Source organism: Erythrolamprus reginae, chromosome 1 (assembly GCF_031021105.1).
Source record: "Erythrolamprus reginae isolate rEryReg1 chromosome 1, rEryReg1.hap1, whole genome shotgun sequence".
NCBI lineage: Eukaryota > Metazoa > Chordata > Lepidosauria > Squamata > Dipsadidae > Erythrolamprus > Erythrolamprus reginae.
The window spans coordinates 90630919-90653786 of NC_091950.1; the positions used below are offsets into that span (position 1 = coordinate 90630919).

Here is a 22868-nt window from a genome sequence, read left to right on the forward strand (position 1 = left end):
GAACCTCGCTGTATTAATGGTGACATCTGTCATATATTCAGCTGCAGCTATTAATTTGCAAATGTCCTGCTGTAAACGGACATCATCTGGGTAGGTCCTGTCTTGCATTTGATGGATCCATAAAAGCGAGGTCTGATAATAAAAGAAGCTGCTGTGGCAGATCTAATAGCCCAAGTGGCTGCCTGATGAGTTTTATGAGAAGACAGTTGTGCCCTTCCTATCCTCAGCTTTAAGGCCTTCAGCTGAATCAGAGGGAAGAAGAGCTGAGGATGCCAAATTGGCCAGAGGAGGTCTATGGCTGGAAGTTCTAGAAGTTCCTCCATCTGCTGCTCAGTGAGTCTGTATAGAACCTCGGTTGTTCTCACTGCCTTGTAATTGCATCTACAAAGTAGTAAAGGAACCACTTCCTGTTTCACATCTGCTCTGAAAACATGCTGGTGGCAAGGTCCTGAGGAGCCACAGGCCTATCCTTTGTGGCACTAGAGCCACTTAAGTTAGAAGCAGGTGATTTGGCAGATAATCAGAAGCAGATGGTTTGGATTTGTAGTGGGAAAATTTGGACCTAGTTAGATCTCTACCTCCAGTTTAGGCCTTTTGGGCTGAGAACATTCCTCCATCCTGTGAGAAGTGGAAGAATTACCAGAGCTTCTGCTAATAGAAGCTCTTCATTCAGCCATAATAGCAACAGCAGCAATTTCGAAAGGAGCACTCTTCTAATGCCAATTACAAAAGGGAATGCTATCTCAGGGGAATCAGAAGTACTCACTGCACCACACAAGGATTGGGAAATAGCAAACAGTAGCAGCAGCAGCAGGAAACAGCGAAACCGAAAGTAGCAGCAGCTGTTTGGCCATGAAACCCTCAATTGGGGCACAAACGCCAGACCGCTAACTGCCTCATGACTGTCAGCTGACAATATGACTGCTTGTGTGGGATAGGCTGCAATCTGCCAAAAAGCTTCTCTCCAATAAGACTATTTTTTGCCCAAGGTCTTTTAAAACGCTCTCCGCACCACTCCCGTGCTCTGAGCTGAACGGAGCTGCAGTCGGCAATAAAACGCCCACAAAATGGCCACCACCAAAGATCTGATGCAAATGAGCCTTCTCCCTCATGGAGGGAGGCAGCCAATTGAGAGACTTAACAGCCAAAATTAGCTCAGCGGTCTCTTTGTTAAAGTAAATACATGGCAATGGCGATTAGGCCATGATCCGAATGTCACGCTGGGTGCAGAGGCTATAAAAGCAAGGGTGGGCTACTGCCCAGATGGGGGGGAGACGCAATGTGTGGTAGCAAAAATGGAGCTCCACCCCAGAGCACCCAATTTGAACTGAAATATGTTGAAAGAAAATGCAGGGCATCCTGCATAAACCATGCCCACAGTGTGGTAGTAAAAAGTTTGGTAGCCCTTCACTGGCTATAAGCCTCTCACAATGCTGCAGGCACTCTCCAGCCAAATTTCCTTTTATTTATTTATTTTCAAACTTCCAATTAAAGCCAAATTAAATCCAATGAATTGAACAAACTACTGAGATTAATCAGGAGCAACTCTCAATCAGTCTCTTCAGGTCAACTGAGTTGAAAATAGGCGTTGATTGCTTACCTGAACGCCTCTTCTCGTACGGTGAGCGGGTACAGCAGTCACATGGGTTGCTCATGTCCAATCCGGTGGAACTGAGCCTAGTATTAAAAAAGCTTGCCGGATCCGCCCCTTCCCCAGAATTCGCGAATCCATAGACTAGGCTCAGTTGTGAAGCTCTGTAGTGTTCAACTCTCATTGTTAGAGGAAGAAAGATATAGAAAGGTAAAGAAGACACATACAAGGGCGGGAAGTGACTGCTGTACCCGCTCACCGTACGAGAAGAGGCGTTCAGGTAAGCAATCAACGCCTATTCTCCGTACTGAAGGAGCGGGTCCAGCAGTCACATGGGACATACCCAATAGATGGTCCCTAGGGAGGGATTAGCTTGCTATCGTGTGAGATAACGGATTGGAGTACCCTTCTGCCGAAGGCAGCGTCCGCTGAAGCGTAAGAATCAATCTTGTAGTGCCTGATGAAGGAATTTGGCGAGGCCCAAGTGGCTGCTTTGCAGACCTCCTCCAACGGGGCTTGAGTCGCCCAAGCGGCCGAGGTGGCTGCGCTCCTGGTGGAATGCGCTGTGATGTTCCTTGGAACTGAGAGGGAGGCCGACTCATAGGCCTTAGATATAGTCCCTCTGATCCAACGGCCTATTACTGTTGAAGACACTTTGGCCCCCATGACTCTGGGATGATAGGCTACAAAAAGTGCTTCTGACCTCCGAAAGGGTCCTGTGCGTTGGATATAGATTCTCAGCGCTCTGGTGAGATCCAGGGTGTGCCATCTAATTGCCAAGGGATGGTCTCGTTGGAGGCAGAAGGAAGGTAGGACAATATCCTGAGATCTGTGGAACATGGAACTGACCTTGGGTAAGAAGGTGGGGTCCAGTCGCAAGACCACCTTGTCCTGATGGAATTGGCAAAGGTCCTGCCTGATTGAGAGGGCAGCCAGCTCCGAAATGCGTCGAGCAGAGGTAATAGCCACCAGGAATGCTACCTTAAAGGACAGGTACCTGAGGGACGCCGATTTTAGGGGTTCGTATGGTGCCTGCGTGAGGGAATGGAGAACCCGTGGCAAATCCCATGATGGGTACCTGTGGACCTTGGAAGGTCTGAGGTTGGCTATGCCCTTGAGGAATTCCTGAACTTCAGGGAAGGATCGGAGAGGCTGTCTGCGGGGACCTCCTAGGACAGATGAAATGGCTGCCAGATGACGCCGGAGGGTGCTGGTGGAAAGTCCTTTATGGAAGCCTTGCATAAGGAAGGAAATTATTCTGTGTATGGGGATGCACAGAGGGGAGAGACCTTCCTGTAGACACCACTGGTGAAACTTGGACCACGTGTGGTCGTAGATTCGATTGGTCGAACCCCTTCTGGCCTTTAAGATGACCTCCACTGAATCAGGGTCATGACCACGCAGCTCTAAATCTCCCCTGATAACAGCCAGGCGGTGAGGTGGAACCACTCCGGGTCTGGATGGAAGGAGGCCCCCTGCCGCAGCATATCCCCCGAAACGGGGAGTCGCCAAGGGTCCTGGACGGACAGCTGTTGGAGATCCGCGAACCAGGGCCGGCGGGGCCAGTGAGGGGCGATTAGGATTACTCGGGCCCTCTCGGTGAGGACCTTGTGAATCACGTCCGGGAGGATTGGAATTGGAGGAAATGCGTAGAGTAGGCCTGGAGGCCATGGACTCCGGAGGGCATTGATTGCTTCCGCTCCCGGGGATGGAAATCTGGAATAGAAGCGAGGGAGTTGGGTGTTCGCATTGGTCGCAAAGAGATCCAGAATTGGTAGGCCGAATCTGAGGGTGATTTGATGGAACAGGTCTTGATGGAGGTTCCACTCTCCTGGGTCTATCGTTGCCCGGGATAGCCAATCCGCCTGGACGTTGAGACTCCCCGAGATGTGATCGGCTAGGAGCGACTGGAGATGTTTTTCCGCCCAAAGGCCCAGCTTGAGGGCCTCCCTCATGAGAGCCTTGGATCTCGTGCCCCCCTGTCTGCAAATGTGGCTTTTCGTGGCAATGTTGTCGGTGAGAATGAGAACGTGCCGGTTGGGAATGCGAGGAGAGAAATGCTTCAGAGCCAGGGAAACGGCTCTTAACTCTAGCCAATTGATTGGCCTGGAAGCTTCCTCCGGGGACCACGTGCCCTGGGCTATCATCCCCTGGGCGTGGGCGCCCCATCCCGATAGACTGGCATCTGTGGTGATGACAAATTGATCCGGGCACCTGAACGGGGATCCTCTGTCCATGGCCGGAGACTTCCACCACTTGAAGGATCTGCGAACACTCAGTGGGATGACAATGCGTCGATTTGAGTTGCTGTGCCCTGATCTCTGAAAAGGTAACAGGAGCCACTGGAGTTCCCTAGCATGAAGGCGAGCCCAGGGAATGATGCCTATGCATGACACCATCTTCCCCAAAAGGGAAGATAGAGTGACTATGGAAACTGAAGAATTAGATAAAATGTTAGAAATTAACTCCACTATACTGAGTTTTCTCTCGGGAGAGAGAAAAACCTGGGAGGATTCTGAATCAATAATGGATCCCAGGTGAGAAATGGATGTGGAGGGTTGGAGGTGGCTCTTATCAAGTTGATGGAAAATCCATGGTCCTGAAGGACTGACATGGTGACAGAAAGGTCTGTTTTCACTTTCTCTAGGGAGTTCCCATGAATTAAAATATCATCAAGATAACATAAAATGTGGATGGGAAACGCCCTGATATAGGCCGCCAGGGACCCCAAGAGCTTTGTAAAGACCCGAGGGGCCGAGGAAAGGCCAAATGGCATCGCCCTATACTGGAAATGCCTGCCTTGAAAGGAAAAACGTAAAAATTTTCTGTGGCATTTGGCTATAGGAATGTGAAGGTAGGCCTCAGTGAGGTCTAAGGAGACCATGAAATCTCCCGAGTGAATGGCGGCCAAAATAGAAGACAAGGAGTGCATCTTAAACTTCCTATATTTGATGAATAAATTTAGTTTCTTTAAATCCAAAATAGCTCTCCAACCTCCGGAGGACTTTGGAACCATAAATAGGATGGAGTAAAAACCTAGGCCCTTCTGACCGGAAGGGACCGGTTGAATGGCTCTGATGGACAATAGATGAGAAATGGCCTCCTCCATACGGTTACAATCTGAGGATGACCTGGGAGAAGGGCAGGAAATAAAACGTTTAGGGGGAGGAGAAATAAATTCTAAAAGAAGGCCTGTTTGAACAGTGTCAATGACCCAAGGGTCCTTGGAGGTGAGACGCCAATTAGAGACGAAATGAGCTAGGCGACCCCCTATGGGAATAGAGGTAGGATTACCATCTAGGTTTTTTTGAAGCCCTGTTAGAGGAAGCTCCCCTTTGGAAACGAAACCCTCTGCCCCTGGAGTTCCTACCTTGGGAACGAAAGCGGGGGGAATACTGACCTGGAGATCTCTGGTAGGAAGCCGCTTGATCTTGCTGGCGCCCTGGGCGACGAAAGGACTGCGTTTTGGTAGCCTTTTTTGTGGTTGGACCCAAAACTTTCTTCTTGTCCGTGGTTTCCGTGAGGAGTGGATCCAGAAGATCACCGAAGAGAAGGTCGCGCTTTAAGGGACCCTGGGATAACTGCCACTTTTGGCGAACTCCCGCTTGCCAAGGGCGAATCCATAGGAGTCTTCTTGCCGTAGTAGAAGCTGCAATAGACTTAGCAGAAAATCTAGTAGATTGCAAGGTGGCATCAGCCACGTACTGGGCAGCTGCAAAAACCTTGTTGAAGTCTTGTTGACCTCTCAAGTCATCGGGAGGAATATGCTGTTGAAGTTGGCGAAGCCACAGCAGCATGGCTCTGGAGAAAAAGGAAGCCGCTGCAGAGCTTTTAGTGGCCCAGGAATCAGCGGTGAATCCTCTTTTGAGCACTTGCTCAATGCGCTTGTCCTCTGGGCGGAGGACTTCCTCCGCCTCGCCCGGCACAGCCGCTGCCGAGTGAAGAATCTTGACAGGTTCATCCGGTTTGGGAAAGGATAGAAGCTCTTCATAGGAAGAGGAAAGTTTGTACAACTTTCTGTCCTTGGTGGAGGGATTAAGGCCAGAGGCTGGAAATTCCCACTGTTTGAGTAAAGCATCTTTAAACAACTTAGGCATAGGAATTACCTCGTTATCCTCCTGTTCCTCTGTGAAGTAAGGTAAATTCTCCTCCGGGGGATCAGTGGAAGTGGAGGCTTGTTTCTCCTGGGCCGCTAATCCCGTAGAAATTCTAGCTTTGAGTAGGAGAGATCTGAATAATTGAGAAGGAAAAATAGTAATAGGAGGAGGAACCTTTATTTGGGATTCCTCATCATCTGATAGGCCTTGAAAGGCATCCTCATCATCCTCTATATCCTCATATTCATCCTGGGAGGAATCTGAATCATCCTGAATAGGAGCTCTGACCGCTGGGGGAGAACCCAAGGGGCGGGAGGAGCGAGAAGGAGGAAGAGGTAAGGGAAGCTCATTGATGGTGGAGAGTTTGGCATCAATGGCTTTGGACAACACAGCAAAAATAGACTGGAACTCAGGAGGTAAACTGGAAATGTCAGCAGAAATGGCAGAAGAATCCCTAAAGGCCTGGGAGGATCCTGGCTGGGGGGAATCTTCAATAATATCTGGTTCCTCTGGACCTATGCCCCATAGGTTAGGTTGGGGTCTGTCTAGGTTTGGCTCATCCAGAGATAACACAGGGACCCCAGAAGGAGGCAGACTAGAAGCCTCTGGGGGGTCTTGACTACTGATTACTTGGGCCTGCACTTTCAAACGTTTTGCTGATTTGTCATGGATTTTTTGTAGGGCTAGGTCCCTTCTCTTCTCGGCCCTGGTGACCTTGGTCGAGGGGCGGGCCCCTGGAGAAGAGGAGGAAGAGGCCTGGGGGATACTAGTAATCTCATCGCCTGTAGGCCTGGCCTCTCTGGGACCTTTAGTTGTGCCTCTCTTGGGAAAAGTAGCCATAGTCTGACAATTAACAGAAGACAAGGCTGAGCCAATAACTGAATAATAAGGAGAAGAATTTCAAGGACTTCCCAAGAGGAATGGATCCTGCTTCGAGGCCTCGAAGCTGCTGAAACTTGAGGACAATCTGGGCAAACCCAGAGTTCGTGCCCCCAAACCCAGCGGGGCCAGCCTCCCTAAACTTTATAATTAAGTAAACCAAGGCACTCTGGTTGGAGGCTTAGCCGGTGGAGAATTTAGCCTGGGACCCCCAAGGCCCGCTCCGGGATCCACGCGGTGGACTGAGGCCTACACGGCTGGCAGGGGGCCAACACGAGAGGCCTAGATTTAAAAAGGGCGCGAAGGCCTTCGCGCCGAAAAAGATCGCTGCGTAAATTTCTTAAAGGGGAAGCGATCGACTAAGTCCAGGAGACTAGAAGGCGTCTCACTCCGCAGGAGGTATTTCTTAAGCCCTTAAATATTTTTGTATACAATAAATAATCAATAATTCAATAGGTAAATACTTGCACCAGGACCTCCAGGCCAAAGGATTAGAAGAATCCACAAGCGGCCGCAGGAATCGTAACCGGCAAAAACCGCCGGGGGAAAACGAAACCGCAACTTCTCCCAAGGAAAAAAACCTAGCCGCTTTTTTTCTTTTTTTCTTTTAAACGGCTGGCGCAATTAGTGCAAGTAAATAATTAAAGACAATAAATCTTACTACTTTTTGAAGGAAAAGATCGAAGGGAAGGTGTTAGAATGTTGAACGAGCTATCACAATACAACCGCAGGATATGCGAACTGAGCGAATTCTGGGGAAGGGGCGGATCCGGCAAGCTTTTTTAATACTAGGCTCAGTTCCACCGGATTGGACATGAGCAACCCATGTGACTGCTGGACCCGCTCCTTCAGTACGGAGAAACATGGAGATCAACCAAAGGAAGAGGCATGGCCAAAGAATTTGCAACTCAGTCCATGGACAATCAGAAGAGGAAATAACCCATACTTGGACTCTACATAGCAGCGCACAGGAGAATATATATTCTGATTTAAGATATGATTATCTGGGATTATATATACATAAAAGCACCAAATAAGGACTTCAAAATATCTAAAGGATCAGGCACACATGTTAATTTTATCTTTTATTACAACTGCCTCTCTATCGGTGCTATCTCATCAGTTTTCAAAACTAAATAGGTTCATTTGAGAAATAATATAAATACTTCTAATCTCAACGTCCCAGCAAGGAGAATTACAGTAGGTAATCATTCTTCCCACATTATCTTAGCCATTCAGTTTCTCATTTCAGCATCCCTCATAATTAACTACAAAAAAAACGTAAGCAGAGCAAGAATAGGTTTCAATTATAAAGGTTCAAGGTAACATTAAAGAGCTTACATTTGAACACCTGGACTGTGGGACATTAATTTACTGGAAAAAGCAGCTCACACACTTTCACGTGAAAGGCTAATTTATCCTTTCATTTTGGAAGGTTCACATTTCTTGCAATCAACAATAATGCTCATACCTACGCAAGTAATCTCTTCCCCTTTTTTTTAACTTGCTGCCCAAATTGGTAATCTGATATGAAAGCTGCAATGTATACTCTATCATTTAATCAGTATTAAATGTAATGTCTCCCATAAGCAGCAACAAGCCAACAAACAGAAAGCAGTCAAGTGTTAGCTGAGGCCAAGTTGAAAATAAAAGTGAGCTAGTGTGCTCTTTTTAGCATTGCTCCTGAATACCCACCTCCTCACCATAAGCTAACTTTTGCTGACAGAGCCATATTTGGAAGTCTTTCCATAGTGAACAAAATTTATTTACAAACTCATCATAGAAACATCAGATCCATCAGATTATTCCAGCATAAGAAACCAAACACAAATACAAAATCTGAACAATCTTGGATGTTTTAACAAATAAAATAACACTCTATATAGCTACTTTTCTAATTCTTCAAATGATGTAGTGTACATAAATACTGATAACAGAAGCATTGCAGCTATTTTAATATTCCATACTGTTAAACATTGCCACAGTGATAAATTAAAGCATTTTCATAATCATGTGAACTTTCAAATTTATTTTTAAAAATTCTACTATGTACCTTATAGTCCAGTTATTCCTTCTAATATTCAAGGTGCCATAATTTGTTTCAAGGAACTCACTCAGAACCAAAGGTTTACGATTTACTTTCCTGATAAAAGCCTGCGTATATACACTGCTCAAAAAAATAAAGGGAACACTCAAAGAACACATCCTAGATCTGAATGAATGAAATATTCTCATTGAATACTTTGTTCTGTACAAAGTTGAATGTGCTGATGACAAAATGAAATTTATTGTCAATCAGTGTTGCTTCCTAAGTGGACAGTTTGATTTCACAGAAGTTTGATTTACTTGGAGTTTTATTCTGTTGTTTAAGTGTTCCTTTTATTTTTTTGAGCAGCATAATTTCATCAGAAAAATATTCATTCTGTTCCTTTGAATCTTTTCTCCATATAATATACATATACAGTGGTACCTCTACATAAGAATACCTGTACTTAAGCACTTTTCTAGATAAGAACCGGGTGTTCAAGATTTTTTGCCTCTTCTCAATAACAATTTTCTACTTAAGAACCCGAGCCAGAAAACTTTCCCAGGAAATTTGAGAGCAGCACTTAGGCCCTGCCAGTTTCCTGCCATTCCCCCTTTAATCCCGGCCATCTTGAGCTTTTCTGGGCTACAAGAAGAGCCTTTTGGAGGCACTTAAGGAGATCTTTGGCAGTCCAGAGCGAACGAGGCATTTTCCTTTTTCTGGGCGCTTGGAGAGGGAATAAACCACTTCACTGTGGTGACTCCCTCGCGCTGCCTCCCATACACCTAGTGCGAGGTTGCCTCCTGGAGCATCTGGGCACAGAAAGGCAAAAGGGGGTGCTTCATCCCGGCCGAATCAACTCAGCTTCAGCCAAACCGAGGAATCACAACAGTGAAGGAAAGGCGCTGGCTACAAAGCGAGCGAGAGGAGAGGGGAGCCCTTCAGCATGGGAAGGAAGAGAAAGCAGGCAGCAGCAGCCTTTCGGTCAAAGGAGCGGGAGGTGCCCCCTCTTGCCCACCTGGGTTTCTCTCTCTGGCGCAGTGTATGGGAGGCAGCCTCGCACAGGGTGTAGGAGAGGCGCGTGCTCCTCCTCCCTGCCTCAGAGTCTTTCTCTCTCTTTTTTTTAAGCCTTAAAGTTTTGGATTTTTTTTATTCCCCTCACCTCACCTTCTTCCTTCAGCATTGACTGTCCTCCTCCTCCTCTTCTTCCTCCCCCCTCCTCCCACCCAAATTCCGAGCTTTTACTTCTTTCCTAATGGGTTTGCATGCATTATTTGCTTTTACATTGATTCCTATGGGAAAAATTGCTTCTACTTACAAACTTTTCTACTTAAGAACCTGGTCACAGAACGAATTAAGTAGAGGTACCACTGTAGAAAAAAAGCAAGTTGCCGAAAGATCCAGAAATTAAAAATCTGAACTACCACATGACAGACTTACAATGAAATTATTGCTTTGCAGTATTACCTTGCATTAAGTATCCAAATTCACATGCTTTGTCAGCCAACAGGCACTATAATTTCAAAACGGGTTAGTCTTTTCCCCTTGTAATAATTTTAATGCAACTGTATTTCATGAATCTGAGGAAAAAGTATACAGGTAGTCCTTAACTTATGACCACAACTGAGGCCAAAATTTTTGTAGCTTAGTGAGACATTTGTTAAATGGGATTTCTTGGCAACCTCTCTGTGGCAACCTTTCTTGCCACAGTTGTTAAATGAATCACTGCCGTTGTTAAGTTAGTATCACAATTGTTAGGTGAATCTGGCTTCCCCACTGACTTTGTCAGTAGATGGCCAAAGGTGATCACATGACCCAGGGATATTGCAACCTTCAAAAATATGAGTCAGTTGCCAAGCATCTGAATTTTGATCATGTGACCCTGGGAATGCACCAATGGCCATGTGAAAAATGATCATAAGTCATGTTTTCCAATGATGCTGTAACTAAATGACTGTTGAAAGTCAAGAATTACTTGTGTTGTCTGATATGGGGGGGAGAAAAGTGAAGTTTAAAATTTCCAGGCAGCCACAAAACTCATCAGATATTTTTTGGCAAATTAGGGTTATTAAAAAGTTAAATGAACTTAAAGATTTATTAAAACCAAATATATTGCACTCTGAAATATTAAGAATATGCTGCTGTAATAACATTGTAATCTGTCAAATTTAACTGCAAGTACAGAAGCAATAATGACTTTCTAGGCAATACCCAAAAAAATTAAATTGGAAAAACTTAATATAGAGTAATTGGTTAAGATATGAAAAATAATGGAATTATTTGTTGATTTGCAATACAGCCAATCCCAAAGGACTCACAGGTGGTACACAATAATACACAAAATAAAAATACATAATCATAAAACCCAAAAATCTAATATAGAACTACTTGCTAAAAAAAATATAGCTTTGGGTTGCTTATAGAATAGTAATAAAGCAGGCTGAATATCTCTTTCCAGAAAGTGATTTTATAGAATCATAGGGTTGGAAGTGACCTTGGAGGTCATTTAATCCAACCCCCTGCCCTTTAATAAAGTGTCAGGCTTGCAAGATAGTTCAGACAAGAACCACAGCTAGATGAACTAATTCTCCCTTATTATAAGGATATATTAATAGAATTTTTGCAAATCTGAAAGTTCTTTTCTCCCTTTCATGTTTATAGCCCAAGAAACTAGGGAGTTGCCGGACAAAATGTGTGTTGTCCAGTCCATATTTCATGAAGCAGATGACTGCCAATGGGTTCTCTTTCAGTTATTGCACCAATTGGGCAAATTTAATCTTGGGAGTACGTTGCCTGATAAAATCCTGATATTGAACTATATACAGCTTTAAGATAATCACCAGATTTTTGAAATGGACTCTGAATTATTGCCACACTTTGTATCAGCTATAGTTTCCAAGGAATCTACAAAGGCAGCCTCAAATACCACATGCCATAACATGCTCATATACAACATGCTAGCTAATTGGCTCTTGATCAGGGTCTGAGTTGAAAGAGGTCAGAACCCTGTGGCTCAATTTCAGTTATAATTGGTGCACTAACCCAAATCAAATGAAAGCCGCACTGCCATGTCTGAGGATAAAATGAAAGAGCAAACAAATTCTTAAGTCATCTTCTTCAGGGGAATGCATCTCCACCCAGAGTAACTACTAGGATTGATGCTATTGAGTTATTACCACTGTCCTATCTTGATAGGATCCGAAGGTATTTTGCCCCATCCAGATGCATAAAACTTCTAGATGCCGCTTCAGACAAATTCAGACTAAAGATAAAATTCTTTGTGTATCCAATCACACTTGACAAATAAATAATTCTATTGTATCCTGTTGTATTGTATCTTATCCTATCCTATCGTTTAGTGCATAACAGTAAGGTATGAAATATTAGCAGTACTGTATGCTTACAATGGCTTGGTCTTAAGCAAATAAATTTCTTTCTGGTTTCATGAAGTCAGTAAACAGCATGCGGGGAAACAAAGAGCCCTATATGACTCCTGATTGGAATTCCCATGCAGTCAAGCTCTTTCTTCCATAACACCTGACTGGAATTGCACACTTAAGTAAGAGGGAACCATTGCAAAAGTATGCCCTCTACTCCCAAAGCAGTGGATAGTATTTGTATGGTATGGTATGAGGGCCTGACCCCTGAGAGGCAGGTGGAAGGGCTGCAGATTAGAAAAGGGTCAGATAAGAGGCAGAATGAGCCCACAGAAGGAATGGGCGTGTGGCAAGTATTTCAGAAGGGACTTCCCTTAGTTTCTTGAATTGCAAAAGTAAGGTGGGGGTGGGGAGACATGCTTTCAGACTTGCAACATTATGTTAATACTGTATCAACTTTACAATAAAGATAGAACTGATACTTCTCAAGTTGGACACTTTCATTTCGGGGCTCTCTGAAGCTGAAACCCAACCACTTCTCTAAAATGGGAAAGTTGGAGATTTTGTGAACATTGTTTAAGGGCAATCTTGAGAAGAGGGGACATATCACCACCTCTTTCAGGGAGGGACTGCCTTCTTTCTCAGAGAGGCATTTACCACCACACTAGGCTGCAACCACACACTCCCTTTTCTACCAACTTGATCAATCAGGAAATGCAAGAATAGAAACATAGAAACATAGAAACATAGAAACATAGAAACATAGAAGACTGACGGCAGAAAAAGACCTCATGGTCCATCTAGTCTGCCCTTATACTATTTCCTGTATTTTATCTTACAATGGATATATGTTTATCCCAGGCATGTTTAAATTCAGTTACTGTGGATTTACCAACCACGTCTGCTGGAAGTTTGTTCCAAGGATCTACTACTCTTTCAATAAAATAATATTTTCTCATGTTGCCTTTGATCATTATTCCCCCAACTAACTTCAGACTGTGTCCCCTTGTTCTTGTGTTCACTTTCCTATTAAAAACACTTCCCTCCTGAACCTTTATTTAACCCTTTAACATATTTAAATGTTTCGATCATGTCCCCCCTTTTCCTTCTGTCCTCCAGACTATACAGATTGAGTTCATTAAGTCTTTCCTGATACGTTTTATGCTGAAGACCTTCCACCATTCTTGTAGCCCGTCTTTGGACCCGTTCAATTTTGTCAATATCTTTTTGTAGGTGAGGTCTCCAGAACTGAACACAGTACTCCAAATGTGGTCTCACCAGCGCTCTATATAAGGGGATCACAATCTCCCTCTTCCTGCTTGTTATACCTCTAGCTATGCAGCCAAGCATCCTACTTGCCTTTCCTACCGCCCGACCACACTGCTCACCCATTTTGAGACTGTCAGAAATCACTACCCCTAAATCCTTCTCTTCTGAAGTTTTTGCTAACACGGAACTCCCAATGCAATACTCAGATTGAGGATTCATTGTGAATCTCACAACTCTCAGATTGAGTATTGCATTGTGAATCTCACAACTGCTATGGTTGCAGGAACGCCAGAGACATACGATTGCCATTTACGACCTATACTTCCAACTTCCAACAAGAAAATTCAGTGGGGAAGGCAGCAAAACTGTAAGTAGCATTCATATGATACAGGATGCAAATTCTTTTCCTGTACTAAGCGTAATTCCCATGGCATTCAGGGAATATACAGTATGAAAAGAAAATAAGCAAATGAAGAACTACAGTTTCTAAATCGTTAAAGTGCTTGTATGTCAGGAAAAGATTAAATGAAAGGAGGTAACCGTTAATGAGCTATTTTGATCCAGTAAAAGTATCCTGTTTGCAAACTTTAGACTATGGAACAAGTACTCATAACCGTTTCCTGTTTTCATTTGCCCTCTGTGCTACAAAACGTTGTATCATTAAAAGCTATACTTATGTTTGTCTTTGTGATTTTGGGAAAAATAGACTCCATGTAAGACACATATTAGACATTTAAAACATAAATCTTTCCTGGCAATAAAGAACTCCCGGTAGAAAATATTGCCATAAATGCCTCTTCCCCTCTTATACACAAAAGAACAGAGCCAGAGAGAATTGGCATTAGCTAATGATACACAACCATATGGCAAGTTTATCAAATCTAACTGTTAAAAAAAAAATCAAGCATAACATTTTTTATTATAATGAATAGTAATTATTCACAAATTGTAAAAGATCTAGAAGCAGCAATGACTGGTTTTTTTGTACAATCTATTTTAAATGTTTGCCCTTATTCGTCTTATTTTCAAATGACCTGTACTTCTTTCCACAAAAAAGCAGTAACCAAAGATTCAAAAAGCTCTCACTTAACAATTGGGAAAATGGAATTTTTTCAAATTGCAAAAATATTGACAAAGGAATATTTTATATTCCTGATATCACTGATCAACTACAATATATAGCATATTCAGGGAAGCCTGCAATCCAAACACAACAAAAACTCCTTATCACAATTATTTCCTAGCTAACATATTGATATAGGGCAGTGCTTCTCAATTATTTTGTTATACCCCCTGTGCCCCCACCCAGGAAGAAGTAAACATCTTGTGTGTGCCCCAACTCTCCGATCTGGCCCCCAATGGAATTTTAGTGTTAATATTTATTCTTTTACTTATTATAAGCTGCAAGCAAATTATTGGCTGGGGAAAGGCTGCTCTACTCAGTTACCTGGGAGTAAGTCAAACTGAACTCAATGGAGCCTGTTTTTGGTTAGGTAGGCATAGGCTACCCTGGTAAGGGTCCTCTTTTGACACAGGTCCAGGCCACCTTAATCAAGCTGATGTTTTAGGGTGACCCATAACGCCATCTCTGCCAGGCACTCACAGTGAATGGTGTGGCAGGAGGCTTTAGGATGCCATTCAAAGCTTACACCCAGCTGCAGAGGATGTTCCTTCTTATCCATCAGCAGGTTTGCCACGCTGTTCATAGCTATCACGGCACCCGCCAAGAACAAGAAGAACCCACACAGCCGCCCCACCCCACCAGTCCGCCTTCTCTTCTAGGCCCGGAGCAGTGTGCAATTGGAAAAACACTCCCCATCCGGGGGAATCGATCGAAAGGGATCACACATCTTCCCTGGGGTCACACACTCCCCCCACCCAATTATTTGAGAAGTACTAACATAGGGGAAGCAAAAAGAACAAATATGAATGCTCTAAATTATTTTCAAATTTATTAAGTATCTGACAGTCAAAACTTTAAATGTTTTTTTAAAAAAAAAAAAAACAGGAACAGCTACATAGCTTTTGCCTTTAACCTCAGGAGCATATTAGTCAGTATGATAACCTTGAAAGACGTACTTTGCATATCAGAGACACTGTCAAGATTTCCATAACAATAAGGAAGTTTCATGTATTTTAAATTAGCATTCTTATTGTCTCAATAAGAATGGAATACTAACAGAGACAAAAAAATGGCCATTTCAAATATTTTACAAGGAGCCTTTTTAAAAAAATGGGTGGACCCAACTTATAGTCACAATACAATTGTAGTTCAACCTATTTTATTCATTTAATATATATTGGGGGTTTTTCCCAAAGACATGTTTATTTATCAAATTTTGAAACTGCTCATCTCATCACTCTCTAGAGGGAGGCTACATGGAGATTACCATCAATTTTGCCAATATAACAACTTTATTGGACAAGCTTCACTGAGATGGTAAACTTGAACCTGGGTCTTCCAAGTTGTAATTCAACAATTTAACGGCAATACAACATTGACTATTCAAAAAAATATGTCCAATCCCAAGGGTAAAAAGTATTTCCATATTTGTCAAATACGTGTGGCCTAAATCACATTTTTTGCTTTTTGCTTTTTTATTTTTTAACTCTGAACTGCCTTATAAAATAAACATAAAGTATTATTCAATCAAAGCTAAAAACCAATCTGATTTTGTCCAAATCATAAAAATTGATATACCAACTCTCTCCATAACCATTCAGTTTAAGACTACAGTTCGTTATGCTTGATGGGGGGATTTCAAATCAAAGATTTTCCCCCATAGTTAAATTATACTTTTTGTGCTTTTCAAAAAGACAGAATGACGACTCGGCAACTATGATACTTTGCTCCAGTTTACTGTAGTAGTGGATAAAATAACAAGGAGTAAGTTTCAAATATTTAACACTTGAGTATGAAGTCTGAGAGCTACTTTTTCTTCAAGTTGCAAAAGGAAGTCCAGAAGGAAAATAGTCTAAACAATGTTTGATTAGCCTATGTTACCTAACTCAAATCATTTACACCTTCCACATACTTCACTTTTATGAGTTTCAAGGTTCAGGCAGTGAAAAAAAGCAATTGCTTTTTCCAGAATAGAATAAGGACATATGTTCTACCTTATTAATATTTTATTCAATTTGTATCTCATATTTCCACCAGGAATAAGTAAATAATAAATGGAAGTGACATTAGAATTTTAATTTTTCAGAAGTTTCATTTAACACTTCATTTTGCCTTACTCATATTTTTATTTACTTCTTGCTCTAATTCTGGTACCACTAAGTATATTTAATTATTAAAGTAGACAAAGTATTATTAGCACACAGGTTCAGGAATAAAGCAGCAAAATGTAGGTACTATTCTTCAAGTTAGCATTAATAATCATGTCAATGTATAAACAAACTTTACAGACTGAAAACCAGCATTTAAACCAAAAATACATCCTCTTTAGTTAAAAATACAATACAATCCAAATATCCATTACAGAAGAGGGGAAAGGCAATTTTTGTCAATTTCCCCTGCTGAGCACAAGTCCCCAGAAACTGTGGGACACTTTAGTATGAGAATCGTATTAATCAAATAAAGATGAAATAGACTTAAATGATATCACTATTCATTTCCTCCAGTGGAAACCCTAGTGATAAACCACTTCATCATGGAATGCTATAAGCTTACAACAGTGTTATAAAACTTCATTCTCTAAAAGAATTTAAAATTTTGTATTACAATGATAGAAAAGATCCTGCCAAGCACAGCCTTGTTATACAAGTTGCAGATTTAGAGGAAGACCAAAAAAAAAAGCATAAGGAAGCAACTTGGCAAGATCTCTGAGTTACTGAGAAATTGAACAACTATTTCCACATTTAGCTTTTTCTCAGTAATGACCAATATTTTATGCAATACTGTTATTCAGAAAGCCCCATATAAACATTTCCCTTAAAAAAGGAAATTTAAAGCCTATTAAAGAACCTTTCTGTAGAAGATCTCCCACGCCCAAATTTCATATGTTCAGTCAAAAAAAAATTCCAATTCTGGAATTGACAGTGAGGTATAGTTGTGCTGCACAAATAAGAAGAAAGATCTGAAGTTTGTTTCCATCTTCACCATTAAGAATATGGCAAAGACCAAATTGATAGTATATGTTCTTCATAACTATCAATTATGAACATACAATATAAATTACTATCCAGGCATTTTGCTTTAACTGCTCAATAATCAAGTTTAAAACTTAAGATGCCCTAAATTTGCAGTAATCATGGTTAATCCATTTGTACTCAACCTATATTAACTATTTTGACTGAATCACAAAAATTCCAAAATCATTGCTTTTTTTAAACTTCAAATTTGTCATTAATTTCTGTACCGAAGAGGGAAGAAGTAAAAATGCTCTTGCTAACAGGACAGGATGCATATATGCCAGAACTAATCTTTCAACTCAAGTAAATCCTCAAATACATGCAAATACAAAAAATCCAAGTCTTTGACATAAACTGATTTGGTTAAATATCTAATAACAGGATATTGTAAATTTAATACAAAAATAGCATGAATATATTCATATTAATATATTACATTAAATATAGGCATGCCATAGATCATTTACCTACATATTTGAGAATGTAAACCACTATGAAAGAAATCATCAATATGCTACAACTAATAAGATGGGAAGTAAACATCAACTTTCAGGCCTTAATTTTACTTCTTTCCCATACATTAAAATAGAATAATTACAAGGAATAAATTTAAGCAATTACATGTAGAGTAATACTGTAAGATTAATAATCAATATAATGCTGTAAATGATAATAGCACTGTTTAGAACGAAAAGTACAATAGTTTACAATTAAATGTTCCAAAGTATCCAAGAATGGATACTTTGATAGCATCAGGTTTTCGCTTGCATGTTTTGAAAATATGGATAAAAAACAGGGTTTTCAATGTGAAGTCTGAATAAGCAATGCAATCTTTACACATATTTACCTCAAAGTCTGACTCAAAATTACAATTTAACCAAATTAGAGTATATTCTCTACAGACTGACATTCATATCAAACAAGATCAGTATGGGATCTACTATTTGTTTCTGTTTACCGGTAACCAACTATCTGATACAATTAGCAAGTCTTACATAAAGCTTCTCAAGAAAAGGCTGTTATGGAAATTGATTTATTCCTAGCTTTATTAATCCAATAACAGACTTACACACACACACACCCTCACTTACACCTTATTTTACCTTTCTAGGCTTATTATAAAACTGAAATCGTGTAGGAATTAATCTTTAGAATTTCATTTTTAAAAGCCTAGATATTTTTGCAGGCTAATAAAATAAGAGATTTATTTATTCAGATTTATATGCCGCCCAACTCCCAAAGGACTCTGGGCGGCATATAAATGTTATCCAGATGTTATCCAGAAATTCTCTCTTTAAAAATAACAAAACGAAGCCACAGGAAGCCCACATTTACTAAAACATCGCCCAAGCAATGCTGCAGATTGAGACACAAAGAAACCGAAAAGCTTTCCACTTCTCACTCCACCCTCTTACAGAGTATATTTCATATAATACTTGTTTTGTGAAGCCAGCCAGCCTAGGATTTTCCCCCTTTAGCCATTAGCCCAGCAGAACAGCTACAAGAGCGTCAATTCATCATCTCCGTGGTTTGACGTAGACCGTCCTCCAGGAAGTGCTCCAAATCTGGCTTTTCCACCACGGAGCTTCATCCAGACAAGTTTCCCAAGTTTTCCCAGGCAAGGGGATTTCCACCACCCCACCACTGCTGACCCTTTCCACTGCGGACAACCCTCCCCACCCACACACACACCACAAAACGCAGGCAGGAATTCACAGGCGTTTTAAAGATTATGATATAATAATAAAAGCTTTGGCAAGATGACAAGATAATAGAAACTGCCAGTATGTCCCAATAAACGATTTACACAATTACAAACAGTTCACTCAGGGGAAGATAAAGAATGGATACAATGTGTGATTGTATTTTAATATTATTGTATTTATCGCATTTGTTAGCCGCTCTGAGTCCGCTTTGGAATGAGTGGCATATTCAATCAATCAATCAATAAGGAGAGGAAGTAGAAAGGTCGGAGGAGATATAGAGGGTGGAGAAGGAAGGGGGAGAGAAGGTTAAAGAAGGTAGAGCGATGAGAAGAAGGAGGGAAAGGAAGGCTGAGTGAACAGAAAATGGAAGTACAGACTGGCAAGATTTTGGTAGCCCAGACTAGTCAAAGCAAGATACTTTTGGTGTTTTCTTTTTCTTATTATTAATGTTGGTCTTATATGGATTGAAATTATTTGATGTACCGTGGAGAAAAAAAATAAACAACTTTTTTTTTCAAAAAAAGGAATTCACCGATGTTGACCTTCACCTCGACTCTCCAATCCACCCTTGACCTTTGCAAGCCATCCTCCGCTGCATCTGCTCGAAAGGGAAGCCCTCCTCCGGCAGCCTCTCGCCCTTCTCAGGCTCGGGGGAAGCAGGTGCGAGCGCCTGGCGAGGGAATGAAGCCGAGCAACTCTTGACCGTGGCGCCCAACAGCCGTCTTCCGCGCTGTCTGTGTTTCACCCGTACGGGTAACAAAGAGCCAGGAACCCGAAAGGCGGGGTGGGGGGGGCAGAGAGAGGGAGGCGCCTTCAAGACCCTTCCACCCCCCGCCGCCGAGACACTCCTCCTCCTCCTCACAAGCCAGTCACTCACCCAAGCGGACGCGGCAATTCGGCTGCTTCAGAACCGGGCGGCTGTTCCTTCAATTCTATAGAACCTGGAGTCCGGGTTACTGCGAGGCCTGCGTGCCCTTGGCTGCCTGGCGCTGAGAACGGACGGAGCCGTCTCCTCCTGCCGCAGGGGCCCGCGGCGGCCGCTGCAACCAACATTCACTTGCGGAGAGGAGAGACTCCCTCCCCACTCCCCCGTCCACACACCCGCGCGCGCCGTAGGGGAGACCCCGGCTAAGGAACGTCCCGCCTTCGCCCCGAAACCCCCGCGCGCGCGAGAGAGAGAGAGAGAGACAAGGCGCCGGTCGCCCGCGCCGCTGCTGCTTTGCCCTCAACCCCCCCGCCCAACTCCTTTCAACTCTGCTGCTCTGGCTTCAGAAGCAACAGCCTAGCTCCGAGTTGGCTCCGCCCACTCTGTAGCGTGAGCTGGGGGCCTCACGCGCCGGGCCTGCCGAGGAGGAGGAGTGTGTGTGAGGGGGAGAAGGGTGGAAAGGAGGCGGCCCTTACGCGCGCGGGTTTAAAGGGCCCGCCGGTGAATGGCGAGCGAAAGGCTTTGGAAGTGAGAGGCTTTGAAAGGGCGGGCGGGGCTTGGAGGCGGGGCCTCGCCAGCTGAAGCAGCCAGCGCCTCGCTGCACGTGGACTGCCAGCGTTGCTGCACGCTGCCCCTTCCCTCCCTCCCCTCCTCACGCCCTCTTGCCCCCCATACAGAATAGGAAGGTCCCCGCGGGCGCGGTGAGTGAAGGAGGGAGCGTGTTTCCTTGACGAATGTCCAGGGTAAGCGAAAGAAAGAGGCGTTTTCTACTAGAGCAGCGTTTCCCAACCTTGGCAACCTGGGGAATTCTGGGAGTTGAAGTCCAGATATCTCCAAGTTGCCAAGGTTGGGAAACAGTGTACTAGAGCAGTGTTTCCCAACCTTTTTTGAGCCGCGGCACATTATTCACATTTTCAAAATCCTGGGGAACACTGAAAGGGGGTGGGTGGCTAAAGAAAAGTTTTGACAAAAAAAAATCTTCCTCCATTTCGCTCTATTTCTCCCTCACTCTTTCTTTCTCTCTCTTCCTTCCTTCCCTTCTTTCTCTTTCTCCATCCCTCTTTCTTTCTTCCTCTCTCTTTTGCTCTCTTTCTCTCTCCCTCCTTCCCTCCCTATATGTCTTTCTCTCTCCCTTGCTCTCTCTGCCTCTCTTGCTATCTCTCTTTCATTCTCTCTCTTTTTCTCTCTCTTTCTCTCTCTCTTGCTATCTCTTTCTCTCTCTCTCTGTCTCTCTTTTTCTCTGTCTCTCTTTCTCTCTCTCTTGCTAGCTCTCTTTCTTTCTTTCTCTCTCTTTCTTTCTCTGTCTCTCTCTCTCTCTCTCTGCCTCTCTTGCTATGTCTCTCTTGCTCTCTCTCTCTCTCTCTCTGCCTCTCTTGCTATGTCTCTCTTGCTCTCTCTCTCTTTCTCTCTCTTCCTTTCTTCTCTGCGGAGGCCGGCGAAGGTTTTTCTTATTTTAAATGTTCCGGGTGGCAGGGGGATGCGGAGCCCGCACGCACCCCACCCCCCGACATTCCAAATCCTGCCTCAGCTGCATGCAAGAGGGGCCGGGCGGGCGTTAGCAGCCCGATGAGGAGGACGAGAAGCCGCTGCAGCCACCCCCAATCCCCCCCCTTCCCTGGGTACCTTCCAAAGGCCCCTGGAAAAAGGCAGGAGGTAGCAACGAGGCGCGAGGACAAGCAGGCAGCTTGGCGGAGGGGAAGCGCTGACGGGCTCTCCTCCTTCCCCACCCCCGCGCTTCTCTCCCGCCCTGGCTTTTGCTTCGCCCACAGATTTCCCCGCAGTTCAAAAGGAGGCAAGAGGTGGCCTGGATGAAATTGCAGGGAAATCATGGGGCGAAGCAAAAGCCAGGGCAGGAGAGAAGCGCGGGGGTGGGGAAGGAGGAGAGCCTGTCAGCGCTTCCCCTCCGCCAAGAGGTTATTGCCGCCGCCTCTGCCTCCACTCAGGCAGCCATCGTGGTTGAGCTGAGCGAGAGGAAAAGGTGCGGTGACCACGATGGCTCCCTGAGTGGAGGCAGAAGCGGTGGCAATAACCTCTGTGCTTTCTACGGCAGCGTGGCTGAGCTGGACGGAGGGAAGCGGCAGCTCCCACTCGAGGAACCCACGGCAACGGGCGATGGCTTGGTGGGAGGCGACGGTGGGAGACACAGGCGGTGGGAGGAGAGGGAACTAGGAAGCGACTGTGAAGCCCAAGACCATCCACAGGACGACACTCAGGCAGGGGCGCCGGCAGCGCCCCGCCCAGCTGGAGCTTCTCGCGGCACACCTGGCCATGTCTCGCGGCACAGTTGGGAAACGCTGTACTAGAGGGACTTGCCCCATTTTGCATGTATTCCTTTTTACTGTGGGACGTTCTCTTTTTTAAAAAAAATATATTTTTATTAAATTTTATTACAACAAACAAACAAAAAAACTACTTAAAGAAAAAGTGCCCAACACCAATAAAACCCCACCACCATTTAGGGGGTTAAATTATTTGCAATAAGTTTCAATTTCTTCCTTAGCTCCGGTTTACATTTCTTTACATACAAAAAGTGATTGGAATTTATTTTTCACATTGTCGTCATAAATTCTACTTAAGATATAATTTTTCACCTTATTCCATCGTGCCATCAGCTTCTCCAATTTATTTTCATCAAATTTATTTAATCTTATTTCGAAGTGGATGTGGTCCACCATGTACCAGTACCAATTCTGGATTGTCCATTTATTGCTATCCTTCCAGCCTAATACCACTACTGCTGCTGCTGTTTTGATTTCTTTACATTCTCATAATTCCCCATATTTAACTAGCATTGCTAATTCTTTTGTGATTATCCAATTAATGTTTAGCATATTATTTATTTCATTCTGTACTTCCTTCCA

The 22868-nt window shown here is 43.5% G+C and overlaps 1 protein-coding gene across 3 annotated transcripts in view; it reads right to left on the reverse strand.

Moving 5' to 3' along the window:
- The window catches only part of SUSD6 (sushi domain containing 6), an 83556-nt gene extending 63344 nt beyond the window's left edge, over positions 1-20212 (reverse strand). The window contains exons 1-2 of one of the 3 annotated variants that reach the window (XM_070758653.1): positions 19960-20211; positions 19615-19752 (exon numbers count right to left, since the gene is read on the reverse strand). The gene's annotated coding sequence lies outside the window, so the exon portion shown is untranslated. Of the gene's footprint in view, positions 1-19614 lie in introns of all 3 variants that reach the window. The other 2 variants (XM_070758644.1, XM_070758662.1) reach the window with 2 other exon arrangements.
- Between the last annotated feature and the right edge of the window lie 2656 nt (positions 20213-22868).